At 41.3% G+C, this 25,622-nt stretch overlaps 1 long non-coding RNA gene across 5 annotated transcripts in view; it reads left to right on the top strand.

Annotated features, from left to right (window-relative positions):
* The window catches only part of LOC110356708 (uncharacterized), a 279,999-nt gene that overhangs the window by 137,663 nt on the left and 116,714 nt on the right, over positions 1 to 25,622 (top strand). The window contains exon 3 of one of the 5 annotated variants that reach the window (XR_010466630.1): positions 19,437 to 19,569. The exons of the other annotated variants lie outside the window; for them this stretch is intronic. This is a non-coding gene — a long non-coding RNA (uncharacterized LOC110356708). The remainder of the gene's footprint in view (positions 1 to 19,436; positions 19,570 to 25,622) is intronic. 5 annotated transcript variants of the gene reach the window in all.

Genomic DNA, 25,622 nt, shown 5'->3' with positions numbered 1-25,622 from the left:
AGGGTGAAGCTCTCCAGGAGAAGACAATAAATAAGCTTGGAGAGCCCCAATCTCAGTAGCAGGGATTTTGGGTGACACTATTTGTGCTCTGTTCTGTGTGTGGTAAGGATAAGACTAGTTGGGTTGCAAGCTTCAGATTTGAGCCTACCCAAATTTCAGAGCTTTTTGGATTGTGCTAATTATTCTCCTCTGAAAAGGCAACCTGCTCAGATTCCATTCTGGTCTTTTTCAGCTTCAAGACCTCAGCTCATGTGAGCCATGAAAATTAGTGCTTGGACACTATTTTGCCTTCAAGGGTTATTTTAAAATCTCTGGTAATTTTTTGCTTTGTGAGACGAGTTGCTAAAAACAGAAATTACAGAATTTAGGATGTGTTTTTTTCTCCACAGGGCTAGAGGTCACCATGACTAACCAGAAAGGTATTCCAAGGTCCTGATACTGTTTTGCAAACTGCTCTATATTAAATATCATCCCTCTAGTGAAAGCTGTCAAAACACTTTCATCTAACCTTCACCAGTAGAAAAATCTTGATGATGCCACATAACAAGCATCATACAAATAACTGTCAGGGTTCATTAAATCTCCTTTGAAAAAATTATTTTCTCCTGTGCTTTGAGTGTTTTAATTTTTTCAGGAGTCATTTCTAAGCACTCTAGTGCTGATTTGCTTCTACAGCTTTTAGATCTCATTTTTATTAATTTTAATGGAAGCTTTAAAATGCAAAATACTAGAGAATATTTTCCTGTCCCTGTTTATATTGTCTCTATGCCATTTCAGTGACACAAAATGGACTGGCTACTGCTTCAGATGAAGCAGCTGCAGATGTTTGCATGTCCATTTTAAAAAGTGTTGTGTCCATGCTCAGGGCAGAAGTGGATGAAAACTGAGTAGAGAGGCTTTAGGCAGCCCTAAATTATACCAAGTTTCAGTGCCATCAGTAACATAAAATCGGCACAACTCAGGTATGCTCTGGCTCATGAAAGGATCTAGATTCCAAATTAATTAATCTGGATCATATATTTATTAAAACATTTAGAAACCTTATTTTTGGAGGGCTGACAATGCATACAACCAAAAGACTGCCCGATCTTAGAGGCAGATCCGAGACAGGAAGACAAAAAAATGTTCAGAAAATTGAGCCGCATTGGTCTGCAGAATCAACAGGTAGCAATTTCTTCTTCTCTGCCATATTTTCTGTAAGAGCAGAACCAAATAAATTTATATTTCACACATATTTGCACATCTGAGTATTGAAGCTATGTAGAGGAAAACCACCTGCTCTCAACTCCAGTCTTGTCTGGATGCTGAGTGTGCTAACGTAGCAAACGAAGGTGTGATTATAGTGCTGCCAAAAAGTGCTTCAGGATGGGGAACATCTACAAGGGAGGTTGGGGTAGAGATTTTGCTGCTGATTTGCCAGCACATGCCAGGGCTGCAGGTCATCCCTTTGCATCTTCACGGAGGCAACGACTTGGCACAGTCCTCCTGTCATAGCCTGGGTAGTTATTACCTTTCTCTGAAATTTCTCTTGTGCCAGTGAAGCCAGGAACAAAGTCAGGAGAGCTTCTGAAGTGACGACCCCTGGCCCTGCATGGCCACCGACCCAGCTCTGCAGCTCTCTGCCCCCAACCCAAGGGTCCAAGCTTTATTTTTAGTGATAAGGACTTTGCCGGACACTGAATGCACGGACATTTGCTCTGAGAACAGGTTAAGAAAAGGACCCAGAAAGTTCACAGAAATCTAAAAGCAGAAACATGTGTTGGAATACCAGTACAGGCTTTTTCTTCATAACTAAATTGAGCGGTAGGAGATGGGAGTTTGGGTGACCCCTTCCTCACAGCGGGTGTTACGCAGACCAGGCTTCAAGCAGTTCCCTAAGGACTGTCAGGAGACCGGGAGATAATTCAGTCAAAGAGGGCAGCACAAGCAACAATGTCAAGGGAAGGATTTTATATTTCAGTTTAAGTGAATCCATTTGTTTTCTTTTTGATGGGAACAGCACTGTGACTCTTCAAGGGTTAGGAATGAGCTCAGCAGCTGGAAACTGAAAAGCAGAAATCCGCTTGCTCCCGGGGCCGAGGTTTGTGCGTCGCTGTTGTGATGGTGATTTCCGTGAGATGGGATGGCTCCGTTAGCCCTGCCTTGCTGTCACTCTACCTGTGCAGATCACATTAAGTCCGTCATCCGCAGATTGTCCATCCCTAAAAACTGGTGCGATGCTGCTTGCCTTCATGTTTGAGATTTCTTGAAAAAATGGTGCATGTAAAGATCTATACATAGTGTTAGTCTGAATCCAATGTAGGGATGTTTCCACGCTATATACATGGTAAGGTAGATTTTCTAAAGGTGGCAAAGTGGAGTGAGCTGAGAGGCAAGTGCCAAGAGAGCTGGAGGGAGCCATGTCCTTACTCAGTGCTCCTGTCTTCACCCCTGCAGCCAGCATTCGCAGCTCTTTCCCTCCTGGTACGTCTACAGGCTGGTTACCAACCAGGGATTTATTAATAAAAGGTACTCATTTCCACCTAAAATCTTTACAACTAAGCCTCATGGACAAAGGAGTCTCCCTTGACAAAGGGATCTCCAAAGTTCTGGGTTTAATCTGGAGTAATTCACGGAGCCCTGTTTTCACATAACAGTTTATATGCTATTAGGTTTTTCTCTTTTCCTCTCTACAAATTTCTGGAGTTTTGCATTTTCGAAAGAGTGGTGCTCCTTTTATTCTAAGATGTATACAGTTTCATTGTTTTCCTCGTCGTTCTCTGTATCCTGTGGTGGCAAAACTTGGAGAGCCAGCTAACCAAGCTGGGGGAGTTTTCCAGAGTACTGTCGAGTGGATTATTTATGTTCATTACAAAAATAACTGGTTTTCTAAGTATCCATCCTGTGGGGCACTCTTAGCTCAGTGTAACATTTTCATCATGAATAACCAATTAAAAAACTCATCTTGCAAAGCTGTGTTAAAATGTCCATTTGGGGAAAATGCAGGCACTAGCGCTGCAGTGGATCTGCTGGCAAAATACACCCAAAAAAATTAACTTTACAACACGATTCAGAAAGTCATGTATTTCATACATTCTACAAGTTATTTCATTTCTTATTTGGACCTGTTTCAATGTTTGATTTTACTCTAAATTCCTAGCAGAGGTGCCAGCGCAAATGCTATTTCACGTTTGTCCTGGTTGACTCAAAGCTGTTTGGATTCAGGTCCAGGGCCCCAGATCTGTCCATGCTGCTGCAGCCCTTCGACCACGTGAGGACAGAGCAAATGTGACCTTTCTCAAGTGCTTTGATGCGAATCTGCGGGACAGGAAAGTCCCTCCCTGGAAAAGTGAAGGGATTGGATTCGACACCTGCCCAACGAAGTACAGGCTCTTGTGAACCGGCAGAGAGCATTTCCAGTTTGCTTTGAAGAGGCTGATGTACTTCAGCTGTTCAACACCTGTAAAAGTCAGACCATTTATTTTGGTGCTGGAATAGATGTAGGTTTTTAAGGTCAAAAACTAGCATGGATTTCAGTGGGAAGATTTTCCTTAAAAACTATACGGCTGTGAACATACGATTTAATTCAAAATTCAAAGACTGGAAGTACAAGACACTGGACCAGTTTATCTTTCGACAGATACTTGGTCTTTATGGATCCTTCTGCCCCTCCTACCCATGCTATGGAAGTAGGAGGTAGACTAGGGGGCATTTGGGACACATAGCACAGGTCCACGGGCCGGAGCTGTGAGATAGGTTGATCCCTTGTCCCACCACCTCCCCAGGACTCGCTCACGTGCCTTCCCACACAGAGCCCTTTGGGCAAAGTCTTGCTTCCCAAAAGCCATGAAAACCCTTTTATTTTTCTCTGTGTAAATTTGTAATTCCTGTTACTGAGAGACTCAGGATTTTAAATAAACCCAGAATCACATGGAGTGTTCCAGTCAACGCATTTTTGGTTTTCCTTTTTAAAACATTCTTAAAAGCGTTTTGCAGTCAGCTGTGTGGCAGCCAGCAGCCATTGCTTCCTTCCACATCAGAACATGTAGGAGCATCTATTTTAGTCAGGAGAAAACAAAAAAAAAATCACACTAACTTGATTTTGCCTTTGATCCCTCATATTTCCTACATGCTTTTCTCTCTGTTTATAGCATCTGACATAATTCCTTTGGTCAGATTTTATGCCTGAAGTCATTTAGGCCAATTTTAGCTTCTTTTTTTTTCCAGGGCTTTGACATCTCAAGCAACTTAATCTAGGTCAGTAAAGTACCTGCTGTTGAAAGGAATTTTCTTGAGTAATGTTTTGATGTCAGAAGGGCCTTCCTCGGCATGTGCAGGTCGGAGGTCACCAAGCACGTACAGTACGGAAAGGGCAAGACACTACTAGTTAAATATTGGTCAAAATGCAGTATGCAATGAGATATATACATATTTTAAATCATTTCAAACAAAGAGCTTTTTGATTTTCAAATGGCTGAAGTGATATATTGTAAAAATTCCAACAATGTCTTCTTTGGGGATGAATGTGCGTGAAAAATGGCGAGTTCAGGATCACACTGCAGAAGTAGCAGTTACACCGGTTTCAGACAATTCCCAGGCCAAATCTAAATGCTGAGTTTACAACTGCATGAGCCCAGTGAGCTTATTTGTGAGAACAGCCTACAGGATCTGGCCCGTGGATTTACACTGAACCATTGGTCGCTCATAGCATGGGCAAACCTGATGTAGTCAATATTGACATAGGCTTCATAGCTCATAGATTCCAGTTTCTGCTTTTCTACTATTTTAAGGTGCATTTTTGAGGACTCTTATCATAACTCTCAGAAGCTAGAACACTCCCAGCCAGCAAGGGCCGCAGAGCAGATCTCCAGTCTGGTCTTTCATGGCTGTGTCCTTGCAAATGCCCAATGAAGGCGCTGGGGCCGGGTAATTAGCTCTGTAGCTGAGACAGAAATACCAGCTGCTGTGACTGGGAAAAACAGAAGAAAAATATGAGATGTTGCATAAGCAGCAGAACTAACAAAGATTACTTTTTCTTTTCTGGGTTCATGTTTTGTGTTTGATTTAATTTTGTATCTGAAAAGGGAAAGCTCCAGGTAAAGCTTTTCCTGGTTTTGGGTTCAGGCATTTTAGAGGGACCTCTTTCCTGCACCTACCCACCTGTTTTCACAAAAACTGAAGGAATTTAAATGACTATTTATCTGACCTTCTGTCAGACTTGCTTAAGAAGGGTTCAGACTTAACTGAGGTGGGTCACAGGTATAAAGGCAAAACCCCTCTCAAAATGTATAATTACTCTTCATTTGCCAATAACAACAAGAAAAGGGGTTTGCCCAGTCTTTTCCTTAAATATTTAGAAAAAATATTGTGAATTACATTTATCTGTGTCTTCAGTCATTTCAAATGAAGAAGCACGAGCCAATATTTCAGCACTGGTTTAGAACATCTCCTGAAAAATCTAATTTGAATGACATTACTGGAAACTAAAGTGATTGTGTATGTGCTTATTTAGCTCATCAGTGAGTAGTCTATCAGTAGTACACTAACAAGTAGTGATATTTTTGCCCTTTTAAATTGACTTGCCTTAATTTGTTACATTTGGTTAGCTGGTTTCTTGTGGATTAAAGTATGACACAATGGTTCTCAAATTATGCTCTGCAGAGCATTTTTTGGTGGGCTTGATAGAACCCATGGTCATGAGATGCTGTTTTCCCTCATTTCCAGTTGAGAAGCTGCATTATGAGGCTCTAAAAATATATTTGCATGTTTTCATTAAATTGTTTCTCCATGGTAGCAATTGTTACAGTTGCTGGGTTCATGTCTTTGATCACTATTGGGAGGAATGGTGGCTTTTGTGATTGGAAATGGATGAAGAACGGAGCCAATCCAAATATGTGTTTGCAATGAGGGGTGTATTTTTTGTGGGGGAAAGAGAAGTCTATTTACATGTGTATTAAGGGGAACACGCCTCACAAATTGTTTTTGCCTTTTTTTTCTTCTGTGAACTTTTAAGGTAGAAAGATTTACTTAATTCATTTTGTTTCAAACTTATGAAAATAAAAGGTGTGGGATTTATCTCTGGGAAGGTCTTAGATGTCTGCATGAAATGTTTTGGTAGGCAAAGAATAACTTACATCGTGACCGTTGCATTTTAGCAAAGATCTGTCTTATTCAAACATTTCTTCAGGCATCTGATTTATAGAGGAGGTTGCCAAAACAAAGCTTTGAAAACCCAGAGTAAAACACCTTTCCTTGTGCTTGTTCAGCTTTCCTCTTTGAAGAAGTGAGACTGAGAGAGGTCACTGTTCAGTGAGTTTCTCACTTACCATTGTCTTTCAAGCTAGACAGGATCAAAAAATCTAATAAAAGAAACTAGGGAAAATGTACATTAAATAAATACATACATATGTAAATACAGAAATGTTTGTATCACAATTTTCATAAATGAAAAAGAATAAAATGGGTGATTTTTTTCCTTCCCACTGCCTCTTTCAGATCCCAATTTTAAGATATAAATTTGGCCCTGAAGATGTCTCAAAAGTGTTCTTTAAACTAAGACTTGTCAAAAACCTGATTTTCCTACCCTGAAATCTTCCTGAGGTATGTTTAAAAAAAACCCTACTCTAAATAGCTTGCAAAATTCAAGCTCTATCCCCTAAAATTATGTTTTTGAGGACAGAAAATAAACCTATAAAATAGAAGTCGAAATATCTTTGTACGTAAATGTTTTAAATGGAGTAACTTCTAACAGTATAGTTCAATTAAATAACTAAATAAGAAGAATTTAATTTCAAATCTGAAATGGATTTTTTTCATATTACAGTAAGTGCAAGAACTCCCCACTTATGGCTTCACAGTGTATTTTTAATGTTAGTTGGTATTTACTGGAGATGATCACCTGAGCTGAAATCTTTGCTAATCATGGAAGAAACAGAACTCTCTAAGATTTATTTCTTAGTCTTGTTCTTTTCTGGGGGTTAAAATTGAACCTTCCTCCTCCTTACAGCTATAAACATGGCTGTCCACATGAAGAGAAATCTATTTGAAAGTGTCTGAATAAAGTCAAGAAGGTAAATTAGAATCATCTGCTTTCCAAAGCCTTTCTTGTCTCCATAAAACAATGCCCTTCTCCTGCCTCCCAGGCTGTGACTAATTCTCTAACAGTCCTTTCGTTCCAAATAAAACTCTCATGTAGGCTGACCATATTTTAATGAACAAATGCAGCGAAGATTGACTTTACAGGATTTTTTTTCCCCCTCTTTACTCCATTGGTGGTAAATGTACAAGGGGCTGAAAGTGGAGAATGCTCATCTCAGTTTAGATGTTGAAGGATGGTCAGAAGTTTGGGTGTTTTTTACTACCGTGTGATTTTGACATAGCTGTGGGTCATGGTGTGGGTACAGTTAATTGGGATTCATAAAGAGGAATGTTTAGTGCCAGCATATATGTCGCGTGCCTTTGTGAGGAAGCGTATGCTGAGGATGTTGCTTAGAAAACCATTGTGTCCCTGCTTTGGAGAGAAGCAAGATGATGTGACTGGCTCCAGAAGGCTGTAAATGGAGGGCTGGGGGGCTGTCACAGCTGTCCCTGTGGAGGCCACAGGACCAGGAGTGTTCCCAGAGGGCTGCAGATCTGCCCCGGGAGGGACACAGGAAAACAATAGTTTCTTGAGGTGCCTGCAGTTCAAATCAGGTAGATTTCTACCTGTTTGGAATCACCTGGTCAGAGGAAAGGGTTAAAAGGAGGATGGTGTGGTCAAACCTGCAAAGAACTGATGTCATTTAAATCCTTGTCATGAGAAGTTTTATATCTTTGCATAGTTTAATAGTGAGCTCTGCTTTGATGTTTGCAAGCGCTGATCTCCCTTTGGAAGTGCACATCAGGGACCGTCAGACCTTCTCCCAGACACCTTTCAGAGGGAAACCAGCTCTTATGACAGTTGAACCAGTTGGTGAAAGGAAACTAACATTTATTTGAAAGAATTGAAGCATGTTGGCCACCTCAGATTCTCACAGATTTGACACCCTTTTTAGGCTGATTTAAACCAAAGTAACTGAACCTGCTTTTCTAGTGACTCTGCTTGCAGCCCCAAGACCTGTTCTTCCAATTTACCTTCCTGAAAATTAGGAAATCCCTTGAATCACAGGTGGCCATGAAGACTATGTCTTCCATATGACCTCCTTTGTTACTAAAAGTCATAAGCCAACTGTAAATTGAGCTACAGGAATAAATCTTTTGATTTCAGCGGCTATATAAAATTGCTTCGGAATGAGAAAGACCAAAAATGCCACCATAATTTTTTTTTTTTACTTCTGTTTTTTTGTTCTTTTTTTCATATAAGACCTTGTTAATTTGAGAGCCCCTTGGCCAACCCAAGTGCCAGGAGGGTCACGCAGTGCTAAGTAGCTTCATTTGCAGGGGTATTTCATGAAAAACTAGAAGGAAAACCCTTGCTTTTTCCTTTTTCAGGCACCAGTGGCTGGTGTGACACTGAGCAGACATAGTAAGGAATCCATATTTGGCCAAGGTTTTGGTGGTTCCCTTGCTGCAGCAGGAGCTGGCTGGGTACCCACCATCCCAATCACTGCTATGAGCAACAAATCCATCAGTGCGGAGGTTGTCACGGCAAAGGATGGAGCCGGGATGCCATGTACCACGCACCAAGGTGGCCGCAGGTGCGTGTGGCATGCTCGGAGCGCTCACAACGTTTTAGTCATGGTGTGAAACAATGGGAATCTGCTGACCCGACATGCCGGTAATGCAAAATTCATGTTGCTAAATGCTGCCTGATATCTGGGGTTATAAAAACCGAAGTGTGGATCGCACGCCTCAGGAAGCCAGAAGTGCCTCGGAGCGGGCAAAGCCAGCAGCCAGGCTGGGCACTTGGTTTCCTCTCCGAGCTGGTTGTTTCCCGATGCTGCTTGACCAACAATCCTTTGGCTAACATCTGAAGCTGTGTCTGTGTGCTCAGAGTCACCGCGGCCAGCCCAGGCTCCTTTCTCTGGCTCCCTCTAAAAAATCTGTCACTTTTCTTCAACTGGTGGCTCCTGTGCTGTGAGACTCCACATGCTTTGTCAGGACAAAGAGCTGCTTCTGCAGCCACATCTGGTCTCTGAAACCCGGGCTCCTTCCAAGTAACTCCCGCATTGTTTCCCTGTCAAACGTCGGAGACAGAGCTGGGAACAATATGTGCAATGGAACAGCGTTTCAAGAAAACATAGATCCTGTTTATGCAGGGGGAAAAAAGCACAATTTTTCTGCCTGAAAAACTTAGATGATCGAGGCGGCAACCTGAATTCAAGTGAGTTTAAAAGCCTATGGAAATTTAAAAGGGATTTCAATCAACTCAGGCTAATTCCTCTGATCTTCTTCAATCAGAAGTGCCTGGTGTAGTTCCTGTGAACAGGATCCAAGATCTCCTGTATGAAGAAAGGTTCTTGGGGGGGATGAAAGGGAAGTAAAATCTGAAATTTTCATATAACCTTATATCATCAGAAATCCCCATGATGACAATTATTCCACTAGTAAGGACATTTGCATGTAAGCAATGATCCTACACTACTTTTTTTCTCATAATCACTTCTTGATTTTGCTTGGGCTGATTCTTGTTTGTTAGCTCAGGAATGTCAAAGATGAGAGAAGAAAGCTGTGTATGTATGCCTTCCACTCCCCCATACACACTGTTTTCTTGTTGGCTAGCAAACCTTTCAAGCTTTGTGTTTGTTTGTTTATTAGTTATTTGCTATTGTATCTCTAGTGTCTTAAAACTATGCAGACTAAAGGTCTAAATGCTCAGAATGGTTGAAGCATCCTTAATTTGCTGATTGTTTTATTTCAGCTTCAGCTATAAGTGCATTACAGGAGTAAACACGTTGGCAGCCCATCCACCTTGTGAGGCAGTACCTTGTACTGTCAGCGCTGCTGCTGGCTGTGCAAACCCAAATGGCTTTTTCAATAACATTTCTGACAAGAAAAATCACTGACATGAATGTAGCTGATATGCTTCGAATTTAACATCTTGTCCCTCGGACATAGTGCCTGAGGCTTAAAACACAAACAAATCAGCCCTTCATAAGGAGATGCTTATGTGCTAAATCCTTCTTTTCCTTGCCTTTGACAAACACCAACAAACATCTTGGCAATAAAGTGCAAGGGATTACATGTTATATATGGGCGGCAAGCATCAAATGCAGAGGAGGGAGGGGCTATATCTGTTCCTGATGAAAGCAGAACACTCAGTATTACGCCATTAGTCATGCGAAATGCACCCAGCACCAGCCCAATGGTCAAAACTAACGCTGCTGCTCAGGGGTGTCTTGTCCGGGCTTGGAAAGCACAAACCCCAGTGGGTGCATAAATCAGTGGGCAGATGTCACACCTGGACTGAGCCGCCTTCTGAGAGATTATCTGCTCGTTTCAGAAACCCTTTGCTGCCCCTTCCCTTGTTGCCAACTGCTCATGACTCAGGCAGATAAAATATTGGTTGAAAAGGGCAAACACTTAGTTGAAAAAATATAGTTAATTGAAAATGGTGTCATATTTTTACATTCTGCAATTGTGTCTATAGGGACAGTAATTGCTGTTTATTTTAGTGGCTAATGTATATGTTTAGCCATATGTTTAGATAATTTTTTTTACATTACAAGTAGGACGTCTCTTACACTTAAGTTGCTTGTCTTTTCAGACCAATAAAACTCCCACGAACGAAAGCTTGTCTCATGTAAAAGAACTGTTAAAAAAGTGTTTCTATGGACATAAAATCTGACACGATGATAATCTGAAACTTCTCACTCCCCAAAGATGACAAAACTCCAGCAACTTCAAAGCAAAGAAAGAATTGCCAGAGGGGAAATTGTGATTAAAATTAGATAACCTGTATGAAAAGCATCCAATTTGTAGTCTGTAAAAGCGTTTTAGAACCACAGTTCTTCAGCCCCAGGACCATAGCTGTAGTAATTATCTCAAGACTTTCACAGTGGAATCAAAACATGTTAATTTGTTAATGAGTCAGTACGTAGCAGTAAGGAAAAGTCTCTAACAAGGGAATACAAACATAAAGGCTGCATTTCTCTTTTTAAGCAAATGCATTGTTTAAGTCAAGTCAAACCTTTGGTTCCTGTGAAAGTTCCCTATCCTTTCTTGAGAAAGTGGTTTTGAACCAAGTGAATTACAGAATCACAGAATGTGAATTGGCTTCTTCCACATTTGATCTTAACCAAAAGGCCAAGGAGTGCGTCACAGGGCCTTTCAGATGGGGCGGTTTCAACCCCAGCTTCTGTAATACCTGTGTGACCTCTCCTCCCTGCTGGGAACCCTTGAGCTCTCTCTGAGCCCAACCACTACACAGTTTTCAAGTGATAAAGTATGTGAAGTAAGCAAAGCAATCTCTTTTGGCTGTCCTCCGAGGGGAGGAACGGTCTTGCTTGTCATGACTACCTGCCCGGAGTAAGGAGGTAGTTGCTGGACTAAGGGCTATTTGAGCGCTTCTGGCCTGAGAATCTGGGAGATCTCAAAAAAGCAAAGAGCAATCTTGACCGCAGCTGAGAAGGCAGATTTCTTCTTGTTTCCCCACTTCCCAGCACTTTTTCATCCACCCTTTGGTTTGTAGCAGCTAATCCATTAATCTGGCATTTCTCCAAAGCGATCGTACAGCTCGTGGCTGCTCTCCCAGCGGGGCAGAGGTGGAGGCTTCCCTGTTACTGTGCCAACGAAGAGCAGCAAAAATATTATTTCCAGCTAATTATTGTATGCCTCGGATTAGGAGAGGATTAAGGACGTTTTTTGGAGTTTGGGTTGTTGTGGGGTTGGAGGGCAGAAGTGCAATGGAGAAAGACAGGCAATGGAAAGAAAAGCTCAAAGAGAAATATGAAAAGGAGGAGAAATGGGACAAGAGAGATGGGAAGGTGGTATGAAAGCAAGGAAAGGAAAAACTGCACATGAAGAGGAAAAGTAAGGCAGTGGAGAAGTCAAAAAACCCATTGTATTTACATGGATTAGGACTTCTTAATACAAAAGACCTTCAGTCTCAGCTCAAATAAATCTCGTTTAGCTCTTTCTCCATTGCGCTACAGTAGTTGCATTTAACGTAAGAAGAGTTTAAGGCCTGATGATATCAGTACTCTCAAGTAGTGCAGAACTCAGAGGAGTTTTAAGGCCAAAACAGCCTTTTCCATCACTTGGCTGCCATATGCGCCATCACTAGATCTGGGAAAACTCTACTGGAATTTCCATACGGAGAACGTCTCCTCAGGTGTCTTGTTACCTGCCATGTTGGCAGCCCCAAGGAAACCCTGTGGTGCGATGGCAGGATGCCTTACCTGGAAATTAGGGACTCTGGGAGAACAAACTGACCTACCAAAGCCCAAAAGCATCTGAGTTCCTTTCATACTGTTACCAAGTCCTTTTTCTTTTCTATGGTGAGTAAAATTTGAGATCCAAAGACGCATCCAAAACTACCTGCATTTCACTCATTTTTTCGCTCTTTCCAGGTCTGTCCTTTAGATCAAATCCTGTTTGCTGCTCTGTCCTTATTCAGCAGCTTGTAACCGGTTTCTGAATGAGCTTCAGTGAACTATATATAGTGCTTACATGCAAAACTATGTACTACATGACTACAAGTGAAAGCAGTGTAGGTACCTGCCATCATCATCTCCCTTCACTAAGGAGCTGACAGACTAAAGAGGTTAAGAGAAGAAAAAGGACTGGAGGGAAAAGTAAGAATAACAAGGGTTAAGTAGTGATCTCCTGGGTTTGAATCTCATAATTAGCCAGGGCAGGCTTCTCTTTGTTCTAAGACTGGGCTACTTCCCAAGTGAACTGTTTCATTACCTTTCATAACTTGACAATATGCTAATAATCAGGAGGACTAGATTTGATCTTTTTCAGTTAAGAAAACTGGGAGGAGATAAGCATTTTCTCTGCCTTCCTGCATGTGATGCACTGATCCAATGTGTTGTACCTGACCGTGGGGAAAAGCTGCACATCTTCCTAAAAGCTCTTACACATTGCCTGTTCCTGCAAGCATTTATAATTATTAAATATTCATTTTATCATTTTTGCTTAAGGCAAAAATATTCTGGTGATCTGCTTTACATGCATGCAGTTATCTTTTGCTGGTCTCTATTTATGGGAGCAGTGACTCCAGGTGCTGCTATTATTAGCACTGTTACGAATGCTATTTGTGCTTTATTGCAACACTTTTCATTTAATCTAACATCCCAAGGCACTTTATGAAAAAAGTTGTTCCGTATCAGTAGTGTCAAATATAAGTAAATATTCTTCCAGCCAGGGATTTGCTCTCACCTGGGAACTGCAGGCTGCTGGATCTACTACATGGGCCCAGAGTTCAGCAGATCTGGATCCCATTCTTAGTTTTTGTGAAGGTTTCCTGTCTTGGAAGAGAGGTTGTCCAAGGGTTAAAACCTTTGGGAGAACAGAGAGATGGTGAAGCAAAGGAGTCAACTGCCAGGTTCTTTACCTTTCTGAATATTTTTATATCAGGAAGGTGATGCATGCTTTCTATGAGCTCACGTTTGTGTTATCAGGCTGTGGGTGATCCAGGCTAGAACCAGGTGGAGCACAAGAGATTTTGGAGCTTGCTGCTGGATGCACAGCCTCAGCACAGTGACCGTTGGTTATCGGGCAACCTAAAGTGGGTCAGGAGAATTGTTGGAGCCCCACAAGTCATGGCCAGGCACAGGCTGGTGAGTCCTGTTCTCTCTGGTCTAACTGGGATACCGTGGTTGGTTGGATCCCACCTCCACACCAGACCTCGACCTGAACGTCCATGCATCCTGCTTTTCAAATGAAGGACACATAGACTTGCAGTCTAGATGGGAGGTCATGGTGGGGGACCCAGCTTGTTTTAAATGGAAACAACAGAATCTTATCTTTGTATCTACTCGTTAGGAATTTACTCACACTGCAGAATGGGAGACAGAAATAGCGACTTTGCAAGGATTCTCTCTTCTGGAAGATTTTTATCTATCAAGTCCCCCCTCAATGATACTCACAAGCTGGCGAGACTCTGATGCCCAAGGAAAAGGCCATGCAGCATCACTGTCAGTGCATAAATTGCGGAGGTATTACGAGAACAGAGGCCACCACATGAGTCTGCCACGCTGCAAATGCCATGGATAAATAGCATCCACTATAACAGTGCATGCTAAAAACTTAAATAACGTGGTGAAGACTGATTCAGGACATAGGGACAGCAATGCATACCTGCTTCAAAGAGGGTGATTTTACTTATGCCCAACTGGGGACAAGTATGTCTCCTTTGTTTATTATTTGTTGCTCTGCTCTGGCCTGGAAAGAGGTGCTCCACTGGGCTTTATTATCAGCCTTCCTGCCGCTCCACACAAAATGTGGAGGGTCGTACCAATCCCTTGAATCATTCGCTCAACAGCATTGTTTGGGTTTGGTTAAGGATGTTTCTCAAATTCAAGTTGAGGCTGGTTTGATGTTTTGCTCTTCAAAGTTATTCACCACCCAGCCCTTTTGTGGCTCCATTGAGTTCAGAAGTTGGCGCTGCAGCCATGTGCTGTATCTGAGCTTTCACAATAGCAGCCAAACAAATTAATCTTTTCCAAAGATGCAACGTGGAAGACTTGCGCCTTCTATTTTTATGGCAGTGTTTTCGCTTAATTTCACACTCAGATTCTAGGCTTCATTCTATGTCATTTCCTTGCCTTGAATACTGAATAACTCCTTACATGCTGAAGCTATAATACCTCCTAATTGTAGTCCTATAAACCAGGGCTATATGCCAGTCTAGGATTTCCTATGAACAAATGTAAACTGACCTGCAACCTTCCCAGCATTCTCTTTTCACGTTACTTTACATTTGAAGTCTGACTGTAGATTCCTAACCTTTAAATTGAAAGAATGGAAAGAGAAACATGAGCTGTTTTGTGTCCCAGACCGTCAGTGTCAACTGATCTCTTGATACAGCATAAATGATGTGACAAATAGAATTAGAGAACAGCAATAAATAACATTGAGCTTTTTTATGGTGTCCATTTGCAAATATTCATTAACCACACAAACTTTCCAAAGCAAAAAAGAAGTTAAATGACATTGTACATTCTTTACAGCTAGTCATATAGCTGAACTATATGCAAATCCAGGAATACTTCATCTGGGGCCTCCTCACTGTAATTGTAGCAGACTCTCCCTGTTATATCTAAGCACAAAACTCAGCCCCATAATTCATTCCCACTGGACAGTAGTTTCCTCCCTCACAAGCCAGAGTTACCTCTGGCCCCAAGCAATTGCTGCCCAAGTATTTACACAAGTATTTACATTTGTATTTGCAGTGAGTGTGCAGGAAAACACCAAGTGGTGGGTGAATCTTTCTCATTCTACTAAGCAAGAACAAAAAACTTTTCCCCTTTTCTTAGCCATGGCATCTAATTCAAAATTAGATGTTCGCTATATTTTGTAACTAACACATGATGCACTTCAAGTCCGCTGTTGGCCTAAGGCAAGATACTGCTGCAGTGGACTCCAAATGCATTGCATTTAATAGTGAATTTGCTCATGTCCTGACGGCACCTCATCCGTGCACCAGGGACCTGGAAAAGGAGGAGGCAGTGTAATGCTAGGAAAGGTCTAGCAGTACCCAGGGCTGCCGGCAATCCTGGCAGCTCTCCAGGTGGGCATCCCCAAAAAAAGAGCACCAAAGGTCACCTGAACCTTCCACTGCGGACCTGCCACCTCCTGATGGCCTCAAGAGGCAGCTGGAGTCGCTTTGCCTGATGGCTCCAGCAGTACAAACAGTGGGAGAATCTCTCCCCTTGTGAATCATCAAAAATGGAAAATAATCGTCTTAAATTAAAGATATAATCACTCTGCAACCAGCAAAGCTTTGTCAGTACAAGAATAAGACATTCTCCTTAATCCTGTCCTTGCTGAAAGAAGTTTATTCAAGTATTTATCTAACCTTGTATTTAACCAGGAAATCCAGCTCAGCTAATCACTTTCTGCCAAAGAAGTATTTGGGCACTTGTCTGCCATGACATTTTTGAGTGATTCTATGCACCATGGCCATTCTTTTAATGGTTTAATCACACGCAGAGCCACACATTTTTCAATGATGTTTCCTTCAGGAAATCAAAGAGCTTTGTCATCAGAGAAGACATAAGAAAATGTTGTGCATTATTTGTAGAGGTGACGCCTCGAGAGGCCAAGGGGTTCTGCCTCATGTGCTTTGTATGGATCTTTTATTTTCCTGTCCAAGTTCATGTTATTTCATTCTACACTTCTTTAACCTGCAGTAACGCTCCCTTCTACTGAGACTTCGAATAAGAGGCTCCTTTTTGTGCCATAGCACTCAAGAGTTTGACAGCTTGGTTACCTTTAGCAATATCTCACCTTCAAAATAACACAACAATGTGCTTTGCTGCATATGTCTTCTCATAAATAGCAAGATATTTCCTGTACACAGATGCATATGTGCTTCCACACTCAGTTTGTGATGAGTTTGTGGAAAGAAAGACATAAGAGAGTAAAAAGACATCATACTTTACACAGAGAGGAAATTATATGGAAAACAGCAATCCTGGAAGCACTAGATTTGCAATTATTCTGGGTAGATGTTAGTACATAAAGTCTCAGGGACAGTTACTTAGGGAACTGTTGCCCCCAGGTCTGTAACACCAGAGAGGGCACCATGACTCAGTTTCCCTGCAAGTAGAATGGCGGTGATTGAACCGACCACATTCCGGGGCGATGGATGAACAGTGTTATAGACATCTGCTCCTAATGCTGGTGCAATGGGACCAAAACCAACTTCCAGTGACGCTTTCATTTCACCGCCTCATCCCACCTCCATCTATGCCAGACTCACATGTTTAGGTCTTCAAAAAAGAAGAAAAAAAAAAGAAAAAGGCGGACACTTGAGATTCATCCCCCTCCTTGTCCCTTGGAAAGATTATTCAACAATAATAATTGTCAAATAATTAGCTGCCACCACCCCCTCCATTGTCCCCTGCAAATCCCTGCCATGCTGAGTCACGCTGTGGCAAGGGCCTTGCAAGCTCTGGGTGTCCCCAGTGCCCCAAGACACTCAGCAAAGTGGCCCCACGAACCTCCCCAGCCCACCCCAGAGCCACCCACCTGGGTACACCCACCCTGAGCCCTGCAGAGCTGCCTCAGTTTCCCCTTAGACACCAGTGGGAGCTGGAAGGCTCCCAGCAAAGCCTCTACACCCTCAGCACCTTGCAGGATCAGGCCTGGAGTCACAAAGTCATGCAGACTTGGCCACAGTCAAATGTGAAACAGCTGAATATGCTGCAACTGGGCACATTGTCTTCAGACCAGGCCCTGGAAGAATTAAAACCAAGTGTGTGATCTGAGCATGTTGAAATGAACTCCAAATGAAATTAAAGTTAGCTCTCTCCTTAGCAGGGAGCACAGGATCAGACTGTTAGGTTTTAATAACGTGTGGCCAGTATTTTAATAAAGTGTGGCTAGTATATTATCCAACATGCTTTTACAATTACTGCAGAAACAAGGACAGGAACTTCATTAACACTTTACAGGGGAAAGAAAGCTGTGCTACAGGCAAATGATATATTGCTATTGTGACTGTAGGTGTCCTGCATTTAAGAAAACAATGAAAAATCCTGGGGAAGGGAGTAATTACACTGTCAGCAAAAGTGCTTGTGTTAGCACTGAACTATTCCCTTCCAAGTCCCACAGCCGCCAGGAGCCGGCATCACAACACGGCAAATTTCTAGGAGAGAAGGTGACTCCATAAACACAGCAAGAGCTGTAATGTGAGAGACAAACCTCCTGAAGGAAGGGAAAAAAAATGCAGAATCGTTTACAAAATGTGTTTTCCAGGCAGCTGCAGCAACCATTGGCAGGATTACACTTACCGCTTTTAAAGCGGAGGTTAACTGCTTTGATAAAGCCCAGGTGAGGTGGATCCTCTGAGCTGCATGTCAGGCAGGATTAGCTCCTTGGCAAATTATCAAAGCCAACTGATAGCAAAACAAGTTGGGACTCTCCTACAGTGGCAGTTTAATACTAGGTGTAACTTCACCTAAACCAGCTGAATACAGCGGGGGCGTAAGGGGACTACCTAACTAATTAACCCCTTCATTAACACCCAGGCAGATTACTGTGTTTTATAGAAATCAAGGAGTTCTCCAGAAACTTAATATGGTGTTGAGTAAGCTTGAGTAAAATTCAGCTACTGGGAGAATTATTTCTGTGTAGCTGGGGATTCAGTTCAGGGCATTACGGTGAAGGTGAAATTCTCCATCGGGTCTTCTGGTGCCTGTGCTCCTGTGTTGCAGGAGTAAGTTCACCATAAATCACACATGGTGATCCTCAGAGTAGGGAAAGGCTGCTCTGCAGTTTGCAAAGAGTAGTTCTAAGTATCCACTGAGAATGTAAAGCCAGCCACTGAATTACTGTATGGAGTTTTGAGACAAGTCTTTATGCTGTTTTTAATTAGAACAGCTGAGGCACTACAGGAGAAATCCTTATACAAGGAATTATTAATTGCTTCAAATAGTCAATACTGTAGGTATCTATAATGGCTGTAATAGCGTAGATAATCGTGCACAGGCTCAGACTTACTGCCCTTTATGTCCTCTGACAGTTTTCTGATTTTGCATTTTTGTCTCACTGTGGTAGGAAATACAAACAATTGTACATGCTCACAGCGAGCACATGTCTGCATTTGGCATCCCGGCTACCCCAACGAGATCATGCAGTCTGCGGAAACTTAGAGAATAACCAGTTGTGTAGCACAGCGTATAGAAAAACCAGGCATGCAAATCTGGATGTTGGGCTGAAAATGTGGCTTGTCAGGGATAATGAAAGAGATGGGAGGCAATTAAAAAGCAGAAAAGTGACAATCTGACAACACGCTCAGTTAATGTAATCAGATTTCACATTCATTTCATGAGTAGTAAATCAAAGCATAAGCAGGAAAGATATGAACTTTTAAATATTAAAAACTATTCCCATAATATGCAAAGTCATGGAATACTAGCAAATTTCTATCTGTCTGTTGCTGATCATAAACTGATTTAGGATAGACCTTGTTGAGTAATTACATTTAATAAGAGCTTGTCCATACAAGCTGCTATCAGATGTCTTTCTATACAGTTTCGAGCCAGATAAAGTGGGTTAGATGCACATATTAACTTTCTGTAACACTGTACTGGCTTTTTATGGGATACGGGTGGGAAAATTCAAAACCGATTATTGTGTGGCTTCCTTTCAGGCAGTTGTATTTGATGTAATTTGATTTATTGCTGCACATTTTGAATGAACAGAAATGTCTCCAGGGGAAAAAAGAGACTTGTTACAGTAAATGTTTGCATTAATATATTTTCACCTGCTTGCTTGGTGGGCTCCACAGTTGGCTGTATTCATTACTATTTGAGAATCTTCTGTATTAAAAAAGCTACTCTTTATCTTTTTGCTCTCTTTTGTAGGGATGTAGTGAGCTTCCCACACCCTCTGCAAGAGGTGATTGTGTAACTAATAGATGCTGGCAGAACAACGTCTTCACCTGGATTATTAATATTGCTAAACATAAATGCAGGACAAAGGCAGATGTCTATTTCTGTGAGTAAATCACAGCTCTAACTCATTGGCAATTTTTAACAGGTCATCCTAGAGGATAAATGTCTTGTACCTCACAGAGAAGTGAATACAGAGGTTAGAAGTTCTACTTTTTTTTAGAGAAGGGTGCAAAATTTGGGTGCTAATATTACTTGATAGTACAAAACCACCAACAGTTTTCCTGATTGGTCAAGGGGTTCTGAGTCCCCAGTGTAACTCAGCTCAGTTTTTCATGTGCTGCTGCTGTTTTCCTTCAGCAGTGACACATGGGGAGATGAGCCAGTGCCTTTTCTAGCACACTCTAAGAAAGGCATACTCACTTTAAAAGAGCATGAGAAAACGCACAAACATATATGCATCTGAACTACACACCATGCAGTGTGGGGACTCAAGGTTCTTCTGCAGTTTGAACACAGAATTAGAAAATTAGTATTCTTTGGGCTGGCTTTTGTCGCTGTTTTTCTGTATGATGGTTGGAAAGGACCATGTCTTTGCAATTAATTGTTGCATAGAACCTTGCTCCAGGAACTGTTTCCTTTTAGGAATTTATCAGCATCTGCATCTCGCAGACTGCTGCATCCTGTGAGCCAGGCTAATATGGAGCAGCACCACAATTTTGGGTGACTAGTTTCCATTTGTATGTTACACATCTGTAAGGCCACATGCTTTTTCTGATACCAGTTGGAGAGTTGATTGTGTGCACCAGCTCTCAAGTGATTCACACCATTTATTACATTGGATATTAATTGGCTCCTGCCCAGTCTCCCCCTTAAACAGCATTGCTGGTGGGCACTGGGGAGCCCCTGCATGGCCTGGGAAACTCACCTGAGCTCTCCTGAAACCAAGGGGAGGGAAAGGGCATAAATCACCCCACCTGAAAACAATAATCAAACCACTCAGTACAATCCATCCCTTTCTTAGGTGGCTGTTAGCTTCAAAATGAGGCTTTTCTGCCTTGTCTAACTCAGGCAAGCATCATTCACCAGCACTGCAAAAACTTGTTATGGTTTTATTTGGTGCTGTCTCTTCATGTGTTTCTGTGCGTGTGAGTGTCTCACTGGTGCTGTGTGATTGTAGCGCAGGGATCTTGGACATGAACACTTTCTGCTTCATAGTATGAATTTATCTTTGTCTGAAAGTGTTTTCTGGGTTCGTTTTGATGCTGATCTTCACAGGGTCAGCCCTTCTTTTGCTCTGTGAGTTACACGCATGGGGCTCCTTCTCTCAAACAGTGATGCAGCATCTGTGTGTGCAACACGCAAACAACTCCACTGTGTTTGTTGCTGGTGGTCTGAAGAAATATCTCCTAAATGAGGTCTTGACACATTAGATGTTGGTCATGGAGGTAATTCATTCTGCTGACACTGGTTTGGATGTTTTAGTTTTGTTTACTATTCACTGTGAAATCCTTATGAGAAAAAAAGGCAGAATTTATATAAGACTAAAGGAATAAGGATTTATTTCAACATAAAGGGGGGAGGCTGAGAAAATAAGATAATGTACCCTCATGTCCTCTTGACCTGTTTGGTAAGGTTTGGGTTGAAATTTGTCCTGTTTCAGCATAAGTTGATGGTGTATTTCAGTACAGCCTGAGTGTATCTCTAGAATGGTCTAAACAAGAATACCTCTAAATCTGTGGGAACTTCAGATTTCAATCTCCTTCTAGATGTGAAGTTTAATTTTCTCAACTGTATTTGCATCCTGAGATACAAAGAAAATGCAGACAGTTGGCATTCAGAGAAGTATATGTCATTTGCGTTTGCATCTCCAGCAACTGCATGTGCCAGTTGCGACGTGGCACACGTCGTTGGGGTGACAGAGCTCCCAAATCAACCATCCTGTGGAGCAACTCTGCCTTTTCTCACATGCATGCTCATTAGAGAATTTCTCTTATTACCTGGGCTATAATCCTTCCCTGGGGGGAATGCTTTGTGCACAAAATTAATTTCATTTGGCCACAGAAACTCCCTGTGCCTTTAGCGTGTAAGTCTCTATACATAGAGGAAAAACCATCTAAAGAAAAGCTACTTCATTTGTAAGACCCAGTTGAAAATGTCTCACACCAAGCTGGACTGGAGGTCATTATTGAGCTAAACTCAACCAATACTTGTTTTATAAGAAAACTGTTTTGGTGGTGGTCGTTGTTTTTTGTTCAGGTTTGGAGATGGACTAAAGGCAAGTCTACAACTGGCATCTCCTCTGCAACATACTCTACAGCTCAAAAGGGGTGAAAATTTACTTCCTTCTTTTCCTCTCTCTTCCTCTTATTCATTTCAGACAGGTAATAATATCTGCCATTTTGAGAGGTAAATGCTTCAACAACGAAAATAATTTTGCAGAAAGTGCCTGTTTTTTTCCAAAAGTGCTGTGTTTTATGGAAAAAGGGAAAATTAAAACAATTCAGTTGACAATAAAAAATGAAAATCAGTCCAAAAACCTCTGAGCTTTCAGTGTAACTTGAAATATTTGAATGGTTGAGATTCCTGCAGAGGATGGAGGGGAAAAAACAAAGATGTTTTCACTATTTCTAGTGATCCCAGTATTTCACCTCAAGGACTAAGTTGGGTTTGTCAAAGTTGGTTTTTCCACAGCAGTTGCTATTTGAGTCCACTCATTCCCTCTTTCTCTTTTTATTGCTTTTCCCACAGTTTAAACCATATTCTAGTATTTCTTATCTTCCTCCCCTCCTTCTCTCTCTAAAACCCCTCAGTCTTGCTGTCATTTTGTTATTCATGGGAGGAGAGTGGAAAAAGGAGACACACAGTGGAAAATTATAATTTTTATCAACAATAACAGAAACTAAAAAAATATTACCTTGATTTTCTTTTTATTTTTTGGTAACACTTTGTTTCCCCTCTCTCCCAAAATTTAATAGGCTCTACTTGAGTGTTTCTTAGATGGTGTGTGGATTCAAGGGCTTCACATTTCATCAGCATCCCTAATGAGCTTGAGGTGCCTCTAATAAATCTCAGCCCTTTTAATGAATTCTTTATAGCTCTTAACTGCTTCAGATAGAGATTGACGAGTGTAACCGGTAGCGCAAAATCTTGGCATGCAATAAGACGAACAGCCCCATCCTTTCCCTCTGGCATCCCATCTGAATTTCTTCAGTGGAGATAACCAAGAATCTGTCACTGCTATGAAGTTTGTGAAATTTAATTAGGAAACTAATAAAACATCTCTTATATAGTACTAGAGTTACCTAGGAGACATTATGTATTATTTAAGAGGATTGCGTGTGTTAGAGACCTGTTATTTGAGTGAAGAGAGTTTAAGATTTACCACTTCTCTTTTGTAAATCATCTTCTTTTAGGGTTAATACTTTACTAAAAAGACATATTTGCACTCCTTGAGTGAGCCATTGATAGACCATTGAGAAGCAGAGGCTGGGACAGTAGATTTAGACAACACTCGCTTTGGTTTTTGTTCTTGGTCACATTCTCAATCAAAAATGGCCTATTTCCAGTTCTAACTCTATTGCTCTAGAAATTACCCTGGCACAATTAGAGCTTTTCTCTTTGGACTTTTCAGAGCCAAAGGCTGGGACAAGTTGTCTCAGCTGTGGTGGGGAAGCCATAAATGACTGTAAGAGTAGAATCAGATTAGATTCTCCACAGTGGATCTTTTTGCAACCTCTATTCCTAAATAAATGCTGGCTGTGATATGTCCAGACTTACTGTTTTCAACTCAGTGGATGTTTTGGCACCAGTCAGCAGAGTTTCACTTCTATGCAATTACTTTTAATATATCTCATAGTTAGTAGATTAGATTTTTATTCTGGTGGTATACTCTATTTATAATCCTGTTAACTATCCTGCAAGTATACACAGCATACAGCTGGTCTTAGAATTCACCAGAAAATGGGTTAATTGTATCTTGAGAATTTTTAATATTTCATGTCTTTTTCCCATGTCACATCAGAAAACCACTCATCTTTTTATTTGTTTGGATTTTTTTTTGTGATAAGTCAACTTATATTTGAAAATGAAAAGCTGCTTCAAATAAAGAACAATTTTTTTCAGATCTGTAAATTCCAGAGAAAGCTTCTTTGACCATTTCAAACCCATTGTTTTTAGAAGAATGATTGAAATGAAAAAAATCTACTGAAACCATCCCACCCCTCCTAACTATATCTGTTTGGGCAAAGCAGCATATTCCAGCAATAAAAAGAAACCACATTAAAAAGTATTGACCAAGTCTACTTAATATTTATTGGTCTTTGATAACTGCAGAGAATAGGAAAATCTTCCCAACAAGGCACCATGAGAAGGATTTTCTTGGAGCACAGTTTTACTGGCAAAATCATGGCTCCGTTATGACTTTCTCAGCTGAGGACCTGGCCTTATGGTCTCTCAGTAAATGAACCTCAAGGATTTTCTTGCGCTTCCTTGAAGTTCATGGTAGGGTGAGTTTGTTAGTCAAGGATGTAGATAGGACACAAAACTGAAAGTTTTTTACCCAAAACGTTTGGATTGCAGTAGGCTGCTGAGAGGGTGGCATATGTGTTTCTTGCAGTGGCATGTTGGAGCCTTCCAGTGAGAGATGTTGGTAAACTGATTTATTATCAACATAAAGGATGTTCAATAATAATAAAACAATGATGGATCCTCGCTTTCTGCTGAAAGGCAGCAGCTCATGGCCTGTGGCAGGCAGATGGCTGAGCTTGTAAGATGAGTTCTGCAGAGTTCAGCTCAAAGAAAGTCAAAATGTTTGTCCTTTAAAAATAATAAGAGCAATCTTTAGCATGCTTCCAATCCTCCAGAATAAAACACTCCAGAACTAATTCTATTTTCACAACAGCTCATAGCACTGTCCTGATGACTGATAACTGGTTTATCAGCTGTGGTGCATTTGTGAAGTATCTTTAACTGGTTGCAATAAGGGAGTCAGGACTCAGCTCTGTCCTTAGATCTCTTGTTGTCTTGCAGAAGTGTCAGGTGAGTTGGATGAAAAATAGTGACCTCATTAAGGTGCTGTAAGCAGCACCTGACTAATGAATGGGGCACTGAGCTCTTTCTGCAAGGTAGCAAGTTCCCTTCAGCCAAGAAGTTTATGAAATTATACCCGTGAGCATTTGACCTATCAGACAAACCCTGTGCTGAACCAATGATAGTGTTTGGCCAACACATCATTAAGATTTTCTCATGGCTAGGAAGGAATTATATGGAATTAAATTATTTTCCTGCAGGGTGAAAGGCTCTTGGGAATGTTATTTGATTATGGAGCTTGCTGCCTCTCACTTATGGGTTCAAATCCAGCCTTATTAACTCTTACTTGAAAAGTTACCTCTCTGAGTTATACCTTGTCCTTACTGAAGGGGCTCTGCTCCAAATGGGATGTCCATAAGATGACTCAAAGTCACCTTTGTTGTAAGGAGTATGGGTTGCTGCCATAGAGAACCAAGAATGAATATGCCACAGGCATCACCTAGAAGTGGAATATCTTGGAGTAAGGATGGAGTTAAACTTCCATCTGCATGGTATAATTACTGAGTGAAACAGGCTGTTTGTAATTATGATGATATTAAAACTGATAAAATTTTTGGTCTAGATTCTCTCTTTATTTACACTGGTATGAATCAGGAGGCTGTGAGAGGAGATCTTGGCCAAAGAGAGTTCTTCAGATAAACCCCAGGCTAAACAAGATTGAAATCTTCCACACCCATGATACCCCTTCAAACATCTCTTTTGTTCTTCTGTTAAAGGCCACATATATTTATGTTGAAAACCATACTAAGATTACGCCTATTAATTATGTTCTGAAGTTCTTAATCTCATCCTCCTCAGGAGCACTAAAATAATTCACATACCAAAACAATAGTGTTGAAAAAGTTTCCATCTGTTTTCCATCTTTTCCAAGAAATTTTTAGACACTGGCCTTTTTCCCAGGAGACCTTGTCCCCGAGGAAGTGTATCCTGACCAACGTGCCTTTCAAACTACACTAATTGAGGTGTTTCTGTGTGAGTCATGGGGACTTTCCTCTTCTTTCTGTAAAATATGGGCGATGCTCTTTGGGAAAAAAGAAGAAAATCTGAAGAGAGTTATTAATGGGCAGG

This window comes from Columba livia, chromosome 16 (genome assembly GCF_036013475.1).
Source record: "Columba livia isolate bColLiv1 breed racing homer chromosome 16, bColLiv1.pat.W.v2, whole genome shotgun sequence".
Taxonomy (NCBI): Eukaryota; Metazoa; Chordata; class Aves; order Columbiformes; family Columbidae; genus Columba; species Columba livia.
The sequence above is the reverse complement of the archived record's forward strand: the minus strand, read 5'-3'. Positions and strand labels throughout refer to the sequence as shown.